General features: G+C 45.5%; 1 protein-coding gene across 1 annotated transcript in view; it reads right to left on the reverse strand.

The window, feature by feature from the left end:
* The window catches only part of LOC139548376 (muscleblind-like protein 1), a 217206-nt gene extending 209175 nt beyond the window's left edge, over nt 1–8031 (reverse strand). Inside the window, exon 1 of the mRNA XM_071358017.1 lies at nt 7764–8031. The gene's annotated coding sequence lies outside the window, so the exon portion shown is untranslated. The remainder of the gene's footprint in view (nt 1–7763) is intronic.
* Nucleotides 8032–19046: the final 11015 nt, after the last annotated feature.

Consider the following 19046-nt stretch of genomic DNA (forward strand, 5'->3'; position numbering starts at 1 on the left):
GTAAACAGTAGCTATAAAAAGTGATTGAGTAGGCTGCATAGATTTCATGACTAGAAGCTCAAAAGACGAAAACGCCATTTTTTTTTTTGTAAATTGAAATTTGCTATCGTAAATGTTAGCAACACCTCCGCCTTTGCGGGATGCACGGGGGATATGATCACTAGTGTAACCAGGAGGTGAGGCCTCATTTAACACAGTAAATTCATCAGGCTTAAGCCATGTTTCAGTCAGGCCAATCACATCAAGATTATGATCAGTGATTAGTTCATTGACTATGACTGCCTTTGAAGTGAGGGATCTAACATTAAGTAACCCTATTTTGAGATGTGAGGTATCACGATCTCTTTCAATAATGGCAGGAATGGAGGAGGTCTTTATCCTAATAAGATTGCTAAGGCGAACACCGCCATGTTTAGTTTTGCCCAACCTAGGTCGAGGCACAGACACAGTCTCAATGGGTATGGCTGAGCTGACTACACTGACTGTGCTATTGGCAGACTCCACTAAGCTGGCAGGTTGGCTAACAGCCTGCTGCCTGGCCTGCACCCTATTTCATTGTGGGGCTAGAGGAGTTAGAGCCCTATCTATGTTGGTAGATAAGATGAGAGCACCCCTCCAGCTAGGATGGAGTCCGTCACTCCTCAGCAGGTCAGGCTTGGTCCTGTTTGTGGGTGAGTCCCAGAAAGAGGGCCAATTATCTACAAATTCTATCTTTTGGGAGGGGCAGAAAACAGTTTTCAACCAGCGATTGAGTGCTGAGACTCTGCTGTAGAGCTCGTCACTCCCCCTAACTGGGAGGGGGCCAGAGACAATTACTCGATGCCGACACATCTTTCTAGCTGATTTACACGCTGAAGCTATGTTGCACTTGGTGACCTCTGACTGTTTCATCCTAACATCGTTGGTGCCGACGTGGATAACAATATCTCTATACTCTCTACACTTGCCAGATTTAGCTTTAGCCAGCACCATCTTTAGATTAGCCTTAACGTCGGTAGCTCTGCCCCCTGGTAAACAGTGTATGATCGCTGGGTGATTCGCTTTAAGTCTAATACTGCGGGTAATGGAGTCGCCAATGACTAGGGTTTTCAATTTGTCAGAGCTAATGGTGGGAGCCTTCGGCGTCTCAGACCCCGTAACGGGAGGAGTAGAGACAAGAGAAAACTCAGACTCAGACTCCGACTCGCTACATAATGGGGAGAACCGGTTGAAAGTTTCTGTCGGCTGAATGAGCGACACCGGTTGAGCATTCCAACAGCATTTCCCTCCAGAAGCCATGAGAAAGTTGTCCGGCTGCGGGGACTGTGCGGGGGGATTTATACTAACGTTACTATCTGTACTTACTGGTGGCACAGACGCTGTTTCTTCCTTTCCTACACTGAAATTACCCTTGCCTAATGATTGCGTCTGAAGCTGGGCTTGTAGCACAGCTATTCTCGCCGTAAGGCGATCGTTCTCCTGTATATTATGAGTACAGCGACTGCAATTAAAAGACATCATGTTAATGTTAGTACTTAGCTTCGGCTGTTGAAGGTGTTGACGAACCATGTCCAGATAAAGCGTCCGGAGTGAAAAAGTTGAATGAGGGAAGAAAGTTGCGAAGGAAAAACTAAAAATATAAACGGTAATTAAAAACAAAACAAAAAAACGTAAAGTTGTCAGCTAGCAAAGTAAAGTAAAGTTGGCAGCAAAACGCACAGCAACACCACCAGAATATAGATCTACAGTACCCACCATCACCACCAGAATATAGATCTACAGTACCCACCACCACAACCAGAATATAGTCCTACAGTACCCACCACCACCACCAGAATATAGACCTACAGTACCCACCACCACCACCAGATTATAGACCTACAGTACCCACCACCACCACCAGAATATAGACCTACAGTACCCACCACCACCACCAGAATATAGACCTTCAGTACCCACCACCACCACCAGAATATAGACCTTCAGTACCCACCACCACCACCAGAATTTAGATCTACAGTACCAACCACCACAACCAGAATATAGACACTCATTACCCACCACCACCACCAGAATATAGATCTACAGTACCCACCACCACCACCAGAATATAGATCTACAGTACCCACCACCACCACCAGAATATATAACTACAGTACCCACCACCACCACCACCACCAGAATTTAGATCTACAGTACCAACCACCACAACCAGAATATAGACACTCATTACCCACCACCACCACCAAAATATAGATCTACAGTACCCACCACCACCACCAGAATATAGATCTACAGTACCCACCACCACCACCAGAATATAGAACTACAGTACCCATCACCACCAGACCATAGACCTACAGTACCCACCACCACCACCAGATTATAGACCTACAGTACCCACCACCACCACCAGAATATAGACCTACAGTATCCACCACCACCACCAGAATATAGACCTACAGTACCCACCACCACCAGAATATAGACCTACAGTACCCACCACCACCACCAGAATATAGACCTACAGTATCCACCACCACCACCAGAATATAGACCTACAGTATCCACCACCACCACCAGAATATAGACCTACAGTACCCACCACGACCACCAGAATATAGACCTACAGTACCCACCACCACCACCAGATTATAGACCTACAGTACCCACCACCACCACCAGAATATAGACCTACAGTACCCACCACCACCACCAGAATATAGACCTACAATACCCACCACCACCACCAGATTATAGACCTACAGTACCCACCACCACCACCACCAGATTATAGACCTACAGTACCCACCACCACAACCAGAATATAGTCCTACAGTACCCACCACCACCACCAGAATATAGACCTACAGTACCCACCACCACCACCAGATTATAGACCTACAGTACCCACCACCACCACCAGAATATAGATCTACAGTACCCACCACCACCACCACCAGAATTTAGATCTACAGTACCAACCACCACCACCAGAATATAGATCTACAGTACCCACCACCACCACCAGAATATAGAACTACAGTACCCACCACCACCACCAGATTATAGACCTACAGTACCCACCACCACCACCACCAGAATATAGATCTACAGTACCCACCACCACCACCAGAATATAGATCTACAGTACCCACCACCACCACCAGAATATAGACCTACAGTACCCACCACCACCACCACCACCAGATTATAGACCTACAGTACCCACCACCACCACCAGAATATAGACCTACAGTACCCACCACCACCACCACCAGAATATAGACCTACAGTACCATCCTCCATCAGAATATAGACCTACAGTACCCAACACCAGAATATAGACCTACAGTACCCACCCCCACCACCAGAATATAGACCTAAAGTACCCACCACCAGAATATAGACCTACTGTACCCACCACCACCACTAGAATATAGATCTACAGTACCCACCACCACCACCACCACCAGAATATAGACCTACAGTACTCCACCACCACCACCACCAGAATATAGACGTACAGTACTCCACCACCACCACCACCCGAATATAGACCTACAGTACCCACCACCACCACCACCAGAATATAGAGCTACAGTACCCACCACACCCACCAGAATATAGACCTACAGTACTCCACCACCACCACCAGAATATAGACCTACAGTACCCACCACCACCAGAATATAGACCTACAGTACTCCACCACCAGAATATAGAGCTACAGTACCCACCACCACCACCAGAATATAGACCTACAGTTCTCCACCACCACCACCAGAATATAGACCTACAGTTCCCACCACCACCAGAATATAGACCTACAGTACCCACCACCACCAGAATATAGACCTACAGTACTCCACCACCACCACCACCAGAATATAGACCTACAGTACCCACCACCACCAGAATATAGACCTACAGTACCCACCACCACCAGAATATAGACCTACAGTACCCATCACCACCAGAACATAGAACTACAGTACCCTCCACCACCACCAGAATATAGACCTACAGTACCCACCACCACCACCAGAATATAGACCTACAGTACCCACCACCACCAGAACATAGAACTACAGTACCCACCACCACCACCAGAATATAGACCTACAGTACCGTCCACCACCACCAGAATATAGACCTACAGTGCCGTCCACCACCACCAGAATATAGACCTACAGTACCCACCACCACCAGAACATAGAACTACAGTACCCACCACCACCAGAACATAGAACTACAGTACCCACCACCACCACCACCACCAGAATATAGAACTACAGTACCCACCACCACCAGAATATAGATCTACAGTACCGACCACCACCACCACCACAAGAATATAGACCTACACACCAGCAGAATATAGACCTACAGTAACCACCACCACCAGAATATAGATCTACAGTACCCACCACCACCACCAGAATATAGACCTACACACCACCAGAATATAGACCTACACACCACCAGAATATAGACCTACACACCACCAGAATATAGACCTACACACCAGCAGGATATAGACCTGCACACCACCAGAATATAGACCTACACACCACCAGAATATAGACCTGCACACCAGCAGAATATAGACCTACACACCAGCAGAATATAGACCTACACACCAGCAGAATATAGACCTACACACCAGCAGAATATAGACCTGCACACCAGCAGAATATAGACCTGCACACCAGCAGGATATAGACCTGCACACCAGCAGAATATAGACCTACACACCAGCATAATATAGACCTGCACACCAGCAGGATATAGACCTAAACACCAGCAGAATATAGACCTGCACACCAGCAGGATATATACCTGCACACCAGCAGAATATAGACCTACACACCACCAGAATATAGACCTACACACCAGCAGAATATAGACCTGCACACCAGCAGAATAGAGACCTGCACACCAGCAGAATATAGACCTACACACCACCAGAATATAGACCTGCACACCAGCAGGATATAGACCTACACACCACCAGAATATAGACCTACACACCAGCAGGATATAGACCTGCACACCAGCAGAATATAGACCTGCACACCAGCAGAATATAGACCTACACATCACCAGAATAGAGACCTACTCACCACCAGAATATAGACACAAGTCTCTACAGTATATAATCAGACCTGCTTGAGAATTATACTGATTGCCTCCCTGAACTAATTCCGAGCATCCCAACCCAATTGACATTTACCTCAGCGTTCCAAATTTATTAATCCATTTAAAACATTGTTCACTGTACCTACCTACAACTTAGCACCGGGCAAACACAACAAAGTACAATTACCTCCATCACAAATTCACCCTGACCATACTCTCTTCTCATGAGCTTTGAGACTCCAGAGCAGCAGCACCGAATTATTATTAGTGCGGAGAGACAGAGATAATTCCAGCACTGTCAGTCCTTTTAAATAGGTCTCTGGACATCTCTATGAAACAGCAAAGGCAGAGACACAGAGGGGAGATGGAGACAGACAGGATAGAGAGCGGAGGGGCGAAGGGAGAGACTGGAGAAAAGAGAGAGACGGGAGAAAAGGGAGAGACTGGAGAGATGAGAGGGAAAAAGCGTCTGTTTTGACAGATAGGCATCAATAGGGAACATTGGTGTAAATTGTGTTGTGTTTCAAAGCTATGTTTATCTAAGTGTAGCTAGATAAGTGTTTTGTGTTTCTTCCTTCATGGCTTTCAATTACATGCACTGTGTACATGCATATTCAGCAGAAACTGCTCAGTCTCAAAAATTAGGTTTCATTTGTTGTAATTTTCTGTTTATATGTCACAACCATTCACAGCTACAGATTGGTGAAGAGATAATGGCCTCAGAAAGGGGTCAACCACAAAGTGACCAGTACAGGAGGGGTCATGGATTTTTAAGCATCAACCAACTGACAACAACCACATCAACAGAGGTTACTTGTTTTTCTATTTTCTCCCAAACACAAACAAAAGGCTTTCTCTATAATATTTCAAGTTATAATCAAGAAAGATAGTTGCTTTGACGCATTTCAAATATATTTTTCGAAAGATGTGTCAGAAAATGTTGTGTTAAAGCGCAAGGGGGACAAATAGAATATGTAGCTTATACATATTTAAATAGATACAGTGTGATCTAAAATGCTTGTCTTGATATCTAATTTGACTGCATGCGAACAAGCCCAGTGGCAAATTTACACATGACATTTTTTGTCATTAAGCAGACGCTATTATCCAGAGCGACTTAAAGGAGCAATTAGGGTTAAGTGCCTTGCTCCAGAGCACATGGACAGATTTTTCACCTAGTCAGCTAAGGGGTTCAAACAAGCATTATTTTGTTTACAAGCCAAACGCTCTTAACCACTAGACGACATGTCACACCGAATGTCAAACAAGCAACTGCACATTTCAAACATTCAACTGAACCATCCGTCCTAGAGGCTAAGAGAAACATTACGACATAGGAGAGTGACTAGTAGACTACTAAAGTAAAAAAAAAAAAACACAGACAGTCACATGATGAAGCCTTGAGCCTCAGGACCAAGATCACTAAGAGTTCCAACTTCCAACAAGGTTAATTTAGTCAAAGATTGAACCTTGGTTTTGCAAATGTTAATTATCTACCAGTTGATGTCATGTATAGAGCAGGAGGCGTGCAGTAGCAGCAAACAGGCAGCCAGAGCAGGAGGCGTGCAGTAGCAGAAACAGGCAGCCAGAGCAGGGGGCGTGCAGTAGCAGAAACAGGCAGCCAGAGCAGGAGGCGTGCAGTAGCAGCAAACAGGCAGCCAGGGAAGAAGGCATGCAGTAGCAGCAAACAGGCAGCCAGGGAAGAAGGCTTGCAGTAGCAGCGAACAGGCAGCCAGAGCAGGAGGCGTGCAGTAGCAGCAACAGGCAGCCCGAGAAGGAGGCGTGCAGTAGCAGCAACAGGCAGCCAGAGCAGGAGGCGTGCAGTAGCAGAAACAGGCAGCCAGAGAAGGAGGCGTGCAGTAGCAGAAACAGGCAGCCAGAGAAAGAGACGTGCAGTAGCAGCAACAGGCAGCCAGAGAAGGAGGCGTGCAGTAGCAGAAAACAGGCAGCCAGAGCAGGAGGCGTGCAGTAGCAGCAACAGGCAGCCAGAGCAGGAGGCGTGCAGTAGCAGCAACAGGCAGCCAGAGAAGGAGGCGTGCAGTAGCAGCAAACAGGCAGCCAGAGCAGGAGGCGTGCAGTAGCAGAAACAGGCAGCCAGAGCAGGGGGCGTGCAGTAGCAGCAAACAGGCAGCCAGGGAAGAAGGCTTGCAGTAGCAGCGAACAGGCAGCCAGAGCAGGAGGCGTGCAGTAGCAGCAACAGGCAGCCCGAGAAGGAGGCGTGCAGTAGCAGAAACAGGCAGCCAGAGAAGGAGGCGTGCAGTAGCAGCAACAGGCAGCCAGAGAAGGAGGCGCGCAGTAGCAGAAAACAGGCAGCCAGAGAAGGAGACGTGCAGTAGCAGCAACAGGCAGCTAGAGAAGTTGTAACAATCACAAAACATCACATCTTCATGCTATTCTTCTGTTTTGGTATTTGTAAGTAACAGACAACTGAAATATAAATATTCCTATCTCCCTGGAGATAGACTGAATCAGACAGAGGTATGGAGCTGTGAATACTCTAAACAGACAGACAGAAAAGGTATGGAGCAGTGAAAACTCTTGACAGACAGATGGACAGAGAGACAGACAGAGGTATGAAGCTCCAAACTGACAGAAGGACAGACAGACAGACATATGGACACAGAAGAGTTGAGCTTACCTACCTGTGTGTGTTTGTGTGTCTCACAGCCTGACTGGGTGTGTGTCTCTCTCCACAGTCGATTCTCCCAAGAGGAACTGATGAATCTGACACAAGCACCGCACCATGAAGTGCCTTATGGGGTTGCAGTTTATCTCTCTCTCTCTCTCTCTCTCTCTCTCTCTCTCTCTCTCTCTCTCTCTCTCTCTCTCTCTCTCTCTCTCTCTCTCTCTCTCTCTCTCTCTCTCTCTCTCTCTCTCTCTCTCTCTCTCTCTCTCTCTCTCTCTCTCTCTGTCCCTCTCTCCCTCAGTTGGCACGGTGATGGGGGATTTCATCCTCTCCTGTCTGGAGAGAGATGGATAAACACTTGTTCCCTCTACACGTCACACATACACACGCACCAAATGTGTCTCAAAACGCAGGAGCAGCATCACCATGACGACCACCGTGACATAGGTTACTATAGCAACACATTTCCTCACGCTCTTGGTCTCTCCCTCCCTCTCCCCATCCCGTTAGTCTCTCTCCCCCTCCTTCCAATTAGTCTCTCTCTCTCCCTCTCCCCCTCCTTCCTGTTAGTCTCTCTCCCTCTCCTTCCTGTTAGTCTCTCTCCCCCCTCTCCCACTCCCTCCTTTTAGTCTCTCTCCCTCTTTCTCTCTCTCTCTCTCTCCCTCCTTCCTGTTAGTCCCTCTCTATTCCCTCCTTCCTCCTGTTAGTCTCTCCCTCCCTCCCTCATGTTAGTCTCTCTCTAATTGTGTTGCTGTCCTGGGGCTCTGTGGGGTCTTTTTGTGTTTGTGAACAGAACCCCAGGACCAGCTTTGTTATGGAAGGTTTGGGAATCGCTTCCTTTTACATGATAGAATTTAACGTCTCTTTTCTGGATTTTTATCATTAGCGGTTATCGGCCTAATTCTGCTATGCATGCTTTATTTGGTGTTTTACGTTGTACACTGAGGATACTTTTTCAGAATACCGCATCAGAGAGTCTCAATGTGGAGTTTTTCCCATTTTGTGAATTTCTGGTTGGTGAGCGTACCCCAGACCTCACAACCATAATGGGCAATGGGTTCTATAACTGATTCAAGTATTTTTAAGCCAGATCCTAAATGGTATGTCCCATTTTTTGTTCCTTTTGATGGCATAGAAGGTCCTTTTTGTGGAACACCATTATTTTGGTCTTCTCCTTGGTTGGTGACAGAAGCACCAGATCATCAGCAAACAGGATACATTTTACTTCAGGTTCTAGTAGTGAGGCCGGGTGCTGCATACTGTTCTAGTGCCCTCGGCAATTTGTTGATATTTACATGTTGACGAGCGTGGGGCCTAAACTGCATCCATGTCTCACCCCACGGCCCTGTGGAAATACGTGTGTGTTTTTTACCAATTTTAACCAAACACTTGTGGTTTGTGTACATGGAATTAATAATGTTGTGTGTTTTTACCCCAACACCAATTTCCATCAATTTCTATAGCAGGCCCTCAAACCAAATTGAGTCAAAAGCTTTTTTGAAATCAACAAAGCATGCCTTTGTTTTGTTTTGTTTGTTTGTCAATTAGGGTTTGCAGAGTGAATGTGTGGTCTGTCGTACAGGAACTTGTTAGAAAGCTAGTTTGACATTTGCTCTGTCCATTAAATTTAAAGTTAAATTGTTTCTGCTGACGAAATTTACGAGTCTGCTTTCAATGATAATGCAGAGGATTTTCCCAAGGTTGCTGTTGACACATATCCCACGGTAGTTATTGGGGTCAAATTTGTCTCCACTTTTGTGGATTGGGGTGATCAGTCCTTGGTTCCAAATATTGGGGAAAATGCCAGAGCTAAGCATGATGTTAAAGAGTTTAATTATAGCCAATTGGAATTTGTGGTCTGTATATTTTATAATTTCATTTAGGATACCATCAACCCCACAGGCAGTTTTGTGTTGGAGGGGTTGTATTTTTTCCTGTAGATAGGTAGGTTCTGGTAGTCTTTAAAAGTTGATTTTAAGATTTTTACTTGATCATGTATATGTTTTTGCTGTTTGTTCTTTGTTATAGAGCCAAAAAGATTGGACTTGTGGTTTATCCGTACGTCTCGGTTTCAGATAGATAACTCTTCGTGTTGTTGTTTGTTTAGAGTTTTCCAATTTTCCCAGAAGTAGTTAGATTCTATGGATTCTTCAATTAGATTGAGCAGATTTAGGACGTGCTGTTCCTTCTTTTTCCGTAGTGTATTTTTATAGTGTATTTTTATAGTGTTTTAGTGAGTCACCATAGTGAAGGCACAGCCTTAGTTTTTATAGGTCTCAATATTTTTGGTTGGACAGGTTTCTTTCATTCGTTTTTTAATTCTTCATCAAACCATTTGTAATTGTTCTTAATTTTCTTAGGTTGCATGCTTGACATTTTTTGATTTGATAGGGAAGCTGAGAGATCAAATGTAATGTCTAGGTTTTCTACTGCCAAATGTACACCTTTGCTATTGCAGTGAAACAATTTGTCCAAGAAATTGTCTAGAAGGGATTGAATTTGTTATTGCCTAAATGTTTTTTGGTAGATTTTCAAACTGCTTTCCTTCCATCTATGGCATTTCTTAATATTATTCAGTTCCTTTGACTTTGATGCCTCATGACTGAGCATAGCTCTGTTCAAGTATAGTGTGATTTTGCGGTGATCTGATAGGGGTGTCAGTGGACTGAACGCTCTAAGAGTCTCTGGGTTGAGGTCAGTGAGAAAGAAATCTATAGTACTACTGCCAAGAGATGAGCTGTAGGTGTACCTTCCATAGGAGTCACCTTGAAGCCTACCATTGACCTTGTACATACCCAGCGTGCGACAGAGCTGCAGGAATTGTGACCCGTTTTTGTGGGTTATGTTGTAGTAGTTGTGTCTAGGGGGGCATATGGGGGTGGGAATGCTGTCACCTCCAGGTAGGTGTTTGTCCCCCTGTGTGCTGAGGGTGTCAGGTTCTTGTCCAGTTCTGGCATTTAGGTCGCCACAGAATGCTACATGTCCCTGGGCCTGGAAATTGTTTTTATCCCCTTCTACGATGGAGAATATGTCATCGTTAAAGTATGGGGATTCTATTGGGTGGATATAGGTAACACAAATGAGGACATTTTTCTCTGTTGAGATAATTTCCTTATTCATTTCTAGTCAGATGTAAAATGTTCCTGTTTTGAATAATTTAATAGAGTGGGTTAGAGTGCTCTATTCCAAATTAGCATACCCCCTGAGTCTCTTCCCTGTATCACACCTGGTAGTTTGGTGGATAGGACTACCAGCTCTCTGTAACCAAGAGGGCAACCAGTTGGTCCATCTCCTTATATACCATGTTTATTGTACGATGACAATGTCTGTATTTCCAGATGACCTCAGACCTTGTAAATTCCAGGATGAGATAGTAAAAGCTCTGTGATCCATATCGTCTAGTGTTGTTTTTTGTGTGGTTTAGGCCCGGACCATCACAGTAGGTGTGAGCAGACCATGTTGAGCATCTGATTCAAATCAAATCAAATCCAATCAAATTGTATTAGTCACATGCGCTGAATACAACTGGTCTGGACCTTACAGTGAAATGTTTACTTACGAGCCCCTAACCAACAATGCAGTTTAAAGAAATACAGATAAGAATAAGAAATAAAACTAACAAGTAATTAAAGAGCAGCAGTAAAAAATAACAATATATACAGGGGGGTGCCGGTGCAGAGTCAATGTGCGGGGGCACCTGGTTAGTTGAGGTAGTATGTACATGTAGGTAGAGTTATTAACATACATCTTGAATAACGTTCCAACCGGAGAATTACATTGACTTCAGTTGACCGATGGAACGGAGCTCCCTCTCACGTGAACGCGCCAGTTCAATGCGTGGGCACCTCATGGCAGTGATTACTCATTCCTGTCTCCTTCGGCCCCCCTTCACATTAGAGTCATCAGACTAAGTTCTATTGACTGTTGACATCTAGTGGAAGCCGTAGGAAGTGAAAACTCATCCATATATCGCTGTAATTTCATTGGGAGCTTGGTTGAAAATCTGCCATCCCCAGAAAAAATCCAAACAGAAAGTGGAACTTATCAGGTTTTTGCCTGCCATATGAGTTCTGTTATACTCACAGACATAATTCAAACAGTTTTAGAAACTTCAGAGTGTTTTCTATCCAATACTAATAATAATATGCATATATTAGCAACTTTGACATAGGAGCAGGCCGTTTACTCTGGGCACCTCTGTGCACCGTTCATCCAAGCTACTCAATACTGCCCCTTCAGCCATAAGAAGTTAAAGTGACTATGCATAGATGACAACAGAGAGTGGCAGTGATGTGGACAGGGGAAGAGGGGGGGGCAATGCAAAAAGTCTGGGTAGCCATTTGACTAGATGTTCAAGAGTCTTATGTCTTGGGGGTAGAAGCTGTTTTTGAAGTCACTTGGACCTAGACTTGGTGCTCCTGAACCGCTTACAGTGCGGTAGCAGAGAGAACAGTCTATGACTAGGGTGGCTGGATTCTTTGACAATTTTTAGGGCCTTCCTCTGACACCGCCTGGTATAGAGGTCCTGGATGGCAAGAAGCTTGGCCCCAGTGATGTACTGGGCCATTCGCACTACCCTCTGTAGTGCTTTGCGGTCGGAGGCAGAGCAGTTGCCATACCAGGCATTGATGCAACCAGTCAGGATGCTCTCGATGGTCTCCTGAGGGGGAATAGGTTTTGTCGTGCCAGCTTCACGACTATCTTTGGTGTGCTTGGACCATGTTAGTTTGTTGGTGATGTGGACACCAAGGAAATTGAAGGTCTCAACCTGCTGCACTGCAGCCCCATCGATGAGAATGGAGGCATGCTCGGTCCTCTTTTTCCTGTAGTCCACAATCATCTCCTTTGTCTTGATCACGTTGAGGGAGAGGTTGTTGTCCTGGCACCACACGGCCAGGTCTCTGCCCTCCTCCCTATAGGCTGTCAGGTTGTTGTTGGTGATCAGGCCTACTGTTGTACCTACTGTTGTACTGACACTGTTGTGTCATCGGCAAATGTAATGATGGTGTTGGAGTCGTGCCTGGCCGTGCACTCATGTGTGAACAGGGAGTAGGAGGGGGCTGAGCACGCACCCTTGAGGGGCCCCTGTGTTGAGGATCAGCGTGGCAGATGTGTTGTTACCTACCCTTACCAACTGGAGGTGGCCCGTCAGGAAATCCAGGATCAAGTTGCAGAGGGAGGTGTTTAGTCCCAGGGTCCTTAGCTTATTGACGAGCTTTGAGGGCACTAGGGTGTTGAACCCTGAGCTGTAGTCAAGGAACAGCATTCTCACATAGGTGTTCCTCTTGTCCAGGTGGGAGAGGGGCAGTGTGGAGTGCAATAGAGATTGCATCATCTGTGGATCTGTTGGGGCGGTATGCAAATTAGAGTGGGTCTAGTGTTTCTGGGATGATGGTGTTTATGTGAGCCATGACCAGACTTTCAAAACACTTCATGGCTACAGATGTGAGTGGTACGGGTCGGTAGTCACTTAGGCAGGTTACATTAGTGTTCTTGGGCACAGGCACTATTTAAACATGTTGGTATTACAGACTCAGACAGGGAGAGGTTGAAAATGTCAGTGAGGACACTTGCTAGTTGGTCTGCGCATGCTCGCAGTACATGTCCTGGTAATCCGTCTGGCTCTGCGGCCTTGTGAATGTTGACCTGTGTAAAGGTCTTACTCACATCGGCTGCGGAGAGCATGATCATACAGTCCTCTGGTACAGCTGGTGCTCTCATGCATGTTTCAGTGTCATTTGCCCTCGAAGCGAGCATAGAAGTAGTTTAGCTCGTCTGGTAGCCTTGTGTCACTGGGTAGCTCGCGGATGTGTTTCCCTTTGTATTCTGTAATGGTTTGCAAGCCCTGAAACATCCGACGAGCATCAGAGCCGGTGTAGTACGACTCGATCTTAGTCCTGTACTGACACTTTGCCTGTTTGATGGTTCGTCGGAGGGCATAGAGGGATTTGTTTTAAGCTTCTGGGTTAGAGTCCTGCTGCTTGAATGCGGCAGCTCAAGGCTTTATCTCAGTGCGGATGTTGCCTGTAATCCATGTCTTCTGGTTGGGGTATGTACGTACGGTCACTGTGTGGATGACATCATCGATGCACTTATTGATGAAGCCAAAGACTGATGTGGTGTACTCCTCAATGCCATCGGAGGAATTCCCGGAACATATTCCAGTCTTTGCTATCAAAACAGCCCTGTAGCTTAGCATCTGCTTCATCTGATCACTTTTTTACTGATCTAGTCACTGGTGCTTCCTGCTTTTATTTTAGCTTGTAAGCAGGAATCAGGAGGATGGAATTATGGTCAGATTTGCCAAATGGAGGGTGAGGGAGAGTTTTGTATGCGTCTCCGTGTGGAGTATAGGTGGTCCAGAGGTCTTTTCCCTCTGGTTGCACATTTAATATGCCAATAGAAATTTGGTAAATCTGATTTAAGTTACCCTGCATTAAAGTCCCCAGCTACTAGGAGCGCCGCCTCTGGGTGAGCGTTTTCTTGTTTGCTTATGGCGGAATACAGCTCATTCAATGCTATCTTAGTGCCAACTTCTGACTGAGGTGGTATGTAAACAGCTACAAAGAATACAGATGAGAACTCTCTCGGTAGGTAGTGTGGTCTACAGCTTATCATGAGATACTCAACCTCAGGCGAGCAATAGCTTGAGACTTCCTTAGATATCGTGCTCCAGCTGTTATTTACAGAAATACATAGTCCGCTGCCCCTTGTCTTACCAGACGCTGCTGTTCAATCCTACCGGTACATTGTATAACCAGCCAGCTGTATGTTGATATTGTCGTTGTTCAGCCACCACTCTGTGAAGCATAAGATGTTACAGTTTTTAATGTCCCGTTGGTAGTTTAATCTTTCCCGTACCTCGGCAATTTTATTGTCCATTGCTAGGAGAATTGCGGGAAACGGTGGTTTATTCGATCGCATTTGAATTTTCAGAAGGCAGCCTGCTCTCCGGGCTCTCTTGCTCTGCCTCCTCTTCACGCAGGTCATGGGGGTCAGGGCCTGTTCCCGAGGGAGCCGTATATACTCCGCCCCGGGCTCATCAGAGTCGTGAAAGAAGAAAAAGATTCTGCTAGTCCGTGGTGAGTAATCACAGTCCTGATGTCTATAAGTTATTTTCAGTCAAAAGAGACGGTAGCGGCAATATTATGTACAAAATGTGTACAAAAATAAGTTACAAACAACGCAGATAAACAAACAAAAGAACACAATCAGTTGGGGGCACGTAAAACGTCTGCCTTCTGCTCCGGCGCCATATTACACCTGATTCATACCGCTTAGGTCGCAAGATGGAGCTTGGGTGGGTGTAATAGTGTGGGTTGGGCCTGTTTCTCTGCTCACGGCATGGGCATATGTACTGCTGTCATGTTGAGGTCCTTGCCACAGGGACAGGGGGCATGGGGTGGGCAGAAGGGGCATTGGTCTGATGTGGGGGTGCCTATATAGGGTGTAGCTGGCAATGCTGTGGTCTGGGTGTAGGTCCTCTTGGTGTGAGTTCTCTCGGTGCAGATCCTTCAGGAGGGAGTCTTGCAGGTTTGGGAGGATGTCTCACTGGTCTGGGCGTGGTGTCCGTTGCTCTGTTGCTCCTGTGTGAGGTGCTGGGGTTACTGTTGAGGGTGACTTCCTTCAGTGTCCTGTAAAAAGTTGGGATTGCTGCCTTGTAGATGTGGACCTGGTCGTAAAGGCTGTTCAAGTCCAGGGTGGAGTGGTGGGCCAGGTAGACATTAGGTTTTGAGGCACAGTTTCTCAAAATACATTCACCCAGCTGTATAGTGGCAGGGTGAAAGTATTTTCATGGTAGCAGGGTGGAGATAACCACTTGTGCCACTTAGAGTCAATGAGCAGCATAATCTCTAGCTTTTGTCTGACCTCAATGGATGGGGGGGGGCTGACAAGAGGGCTGTTAAGAGGGGGTTTGGTCTGTTGTGTTGGTGGTTCCTGTGTTGTCTGTCCCATTGTGGTGTTAAGGTTGTGGTCCAGGTATGAGTTGGGCTGTTCTGCTGGCTGTTCTGCTGGCTGTTCTGCGGGATTGTCCTGCACTCTGTCACACCTCATCTTTCTCACCTCCTCCTTCAGTGCCATGTGTGCCTCTTTAAGTTCTCTCACCTCAGACCGTAGAGCAGCCAGCTCTCTCAGACAGCCGTCCGTCTCCACCTTCTGCCCTCCTTCGTCTTGTTGACTTGGTGTTGTTGTTCTGGTCTGTTTTGTGGGTTTGTTCTGTCTGGATTGTGTGGACCAGCTCTCTGAGCTCCACCATGTCTCTCTCCAGCTCTGTGAATGTATCTCTCTCAATGATGGAGGAGCAGTGCAGTTGTGGGACCTGGGTGTGTTCAGAGCTGGGGGGGTGACTATCCTCGTCTGCGGAACAGTTTGAAGAGGTGTGATCAGACTCACACAGGATGGAAGAGTCGTCACAGAAAGAGAGCTTTTCCTGCTGTGCTCTCACTTTAATCCCGTAAAAGTCCTGCTGGAAGTGCATGAGGATGCACTGAACCATTACTGTCCCAGACTTGTACACAACGACAGAGGTTGTTTCAATTTCTTCAATGTCTAGTATTCTAGTATTCTAGTATTCTGGCCCAGAGTTTCCATGCTGGGCCAATAACTTCTCTCTTGACATAGGGTTAGTGTGCTTTTATAGCACTGTGCCATGCCAGGGGATGGTCTGTGTGGAAAATTAATTTGCTTACATTCCCCTCTTTGTAGCAGTCAGCAAATAGTACATCTGGATTGTCCTTAAGGATATTGTTATGTACAGTTGAAGTCTGAAGTTTACATACACTTAGGTTGGAGTCATTAAAACTAGTTTTTCAACCACTCCACAAATTTCCTGTTAACAAACTATAGTTTCGGCAAGTTGGTTAGAACATCTTCTTTGTGCATGACACAAGTAATTTTTCCAACAATTGTTTACAGACAGATTATTTCACTTATAATTCAGTGTATCACAATTCCAGTGGGTCAGATGTTTAAATACACTAAATTGACTGTGCCTTTAAACAGCTTGGAAAATGTCAGAAAATTATGTCATGGCTTTAGAAGCTTCTGATAGGCTAATTGACATCATTTGAGTCAATTGGAGGTATACCTGTGGATGTATTTCCAGAACTACCTTCAAAGTCAGTGCCTCTTTGCTTGACATCATGGGAAAATCAAAAAATCTCAGAAAAAGAATTGTAGACCTCCACAAGTTTGGTTGATCCTTGGGAGCAATTTCCAAATGCCTGAGGGTACCACGTCCGTCTGTACAAACAATAGTACACAGGTATAAATACCATGGGATCACGCAGCCGTCATACCGCTCAGGAAGGAGACGTGTTCTGTCTCCTAGAGATGAACGTACTTTGGTGCGAAAAGTGCAAATCAATCCCAGAACAACAGCAAAGGACCTTCTGAAGATGCTGGAGGAAACAGGTACAAAATTATCTATATCCACAGTAAAACGAGTCCTATATCGACACAACCTGAAAAGCCGCTCAGCAAGGAAGAAGCCACTACTCCAAAACCACCATAAATAAGCCATACTACGGTTTGCAACTGCACATGGGAACAAAGATTGTACTTTTTGGAGAAATGTCCTCCGGTCTGATGAAACAAAAATAGAACTGTTTGGCCATAATGTCCATCGTTATTTTGGAGGAAAAAGGGGGAGGCTTGCAAGCCAAAGAACACCATCCAAACCGTGAAGCACGGGGATGGCAGCATCATATTGTGGGGGTGCTTTGCTGCAAGAGGGACTGGTGCACTTCACAAAATAGATGGCAAAATGAGGAGGAAAATTATTTGGATATATTGAAGCAACATCTCAAGACATCAGTCAGGAAGTTAATTAACCTTGGTCGCAAATGGGTCTTCCAAATGAACAATGACCCCAAGCATACTTCCAAAGTTGTGGCAAAATGGCTTAAGGACAACAAAGTCAAGGTATTGGAGTGGCCATCACAAAGCCCTGATCTCAATCCCATAGAAAATTTGTGGGCAGAACTGAAAAGTGTGTACGAGCGAGGAGGCCTACAAACCTGATTCAGTTACACCAGCTCTGTCAGGAGGAATGGGCCAAAATTCACCCAACTTATTGTGGGAAGCTTGTGGAAGGCTACCCGAAACGTTTGACCCAAGTTAAACAATTTAAAGGCAATGCTACCAAATACTAATTGAGTGTATGTAAACTTCTGACCCACTGGGAATGTGATGAAATAAATAAAAGCTCTCTACTCTTATTCTTATTTCACATTCTTAAAATAAAGTGGTGATCCTAACTGACCTAAGACAGGGCATTTTTACTAGGATTAAATGTCAGGAATTGTGAAAAACTGAGTTTAAATGTCTTTGGCTAAGGTGTATGTAAACATCCGACTTCAACTGTACTTATTCCGTGCAGAGACATTTTTAATATCCATGGGGTATGGAATTGTAATGACCTCTGCACAGGAATAAGCCATGGGGGCTTCAAAGGCCTCTGCATTTAGGTGTGGGGGGGGGGGGCTGTGAAACTCTCCTAATGGGCTCAAGAGTTTTCACACATCTGACTTCACACTTCAGTGCTAATTGGAGGTGCCGCCAGGTCTGTTGTGTCCTAGGAGCATGGTAGCTTAGCATACTTATCTAATTAGCTTTAGTGTTTCTTCTGCAGGTTTTGGTTTGTTAGAAGTTTTTTCTTGATAGTCCTTGGTAGTAATAGTCCATTCGGGTAATTTAGTCCAAAATCAAGGATTTGAGGTATGGAATTTTGATTTGAATGGAAGGTTTTTGATGTTGACGTTAGTATCCTGTATAAGTCCTTGAGAAAAAAAATAATGTTCATCTAGATTCATCCGACTTAAGGTGGAGGAGGTTCTGCTCACGGTCGGTGAACAGGTAGGAGAGCTGAATTTATACATTCTGCTTCCAGGTTGTGTTCATGAAAAGAGCAAATGTGGTGGGTAGGCTCATTGCTAGTGGAATATTTGTAAGGGCTGTGTTGGTGCCAATTTCACCTCTTTCTACCCCTATCGACCAGGGTGGTAGTTGCAAATTTGCTTCCGTTTATTACGGATGATCAAATCAGGAAAGAGCTGAGTCATTTTGGTAAGTTTGCTAGTGGTTTTTCATGTACTATCTGCAGGTTTTCAGGCAGATGGCATTAATCAGTTCGACCTAGTGGATGTTTGGAGAACTAAATATCCTGACACAAGACAGTATACATGGGTGAACGTTTTTGGGGCCAGGAGGAGTGCAGCCCAACTTGATCGTTTTTACATGTCCAGGAATCAGAGCAATAGGCTGTTGGGTGCTACCATTCTCCCAGTGGGGTTTTACA

This window comes from Salvelinus alpinus, chromosome 21 (assembly GCF_045679555.1).
Source record: "Salvelinus alpinus chromosome 21, SLU_Salpinus.1, whole genome shotgun sequence".
NCBI lineage: Eukaryota > Metazoa > Chordata > Actinopteri > Salmoniformes > Salmonidae > Salvelinus > Salvelinus alpinus.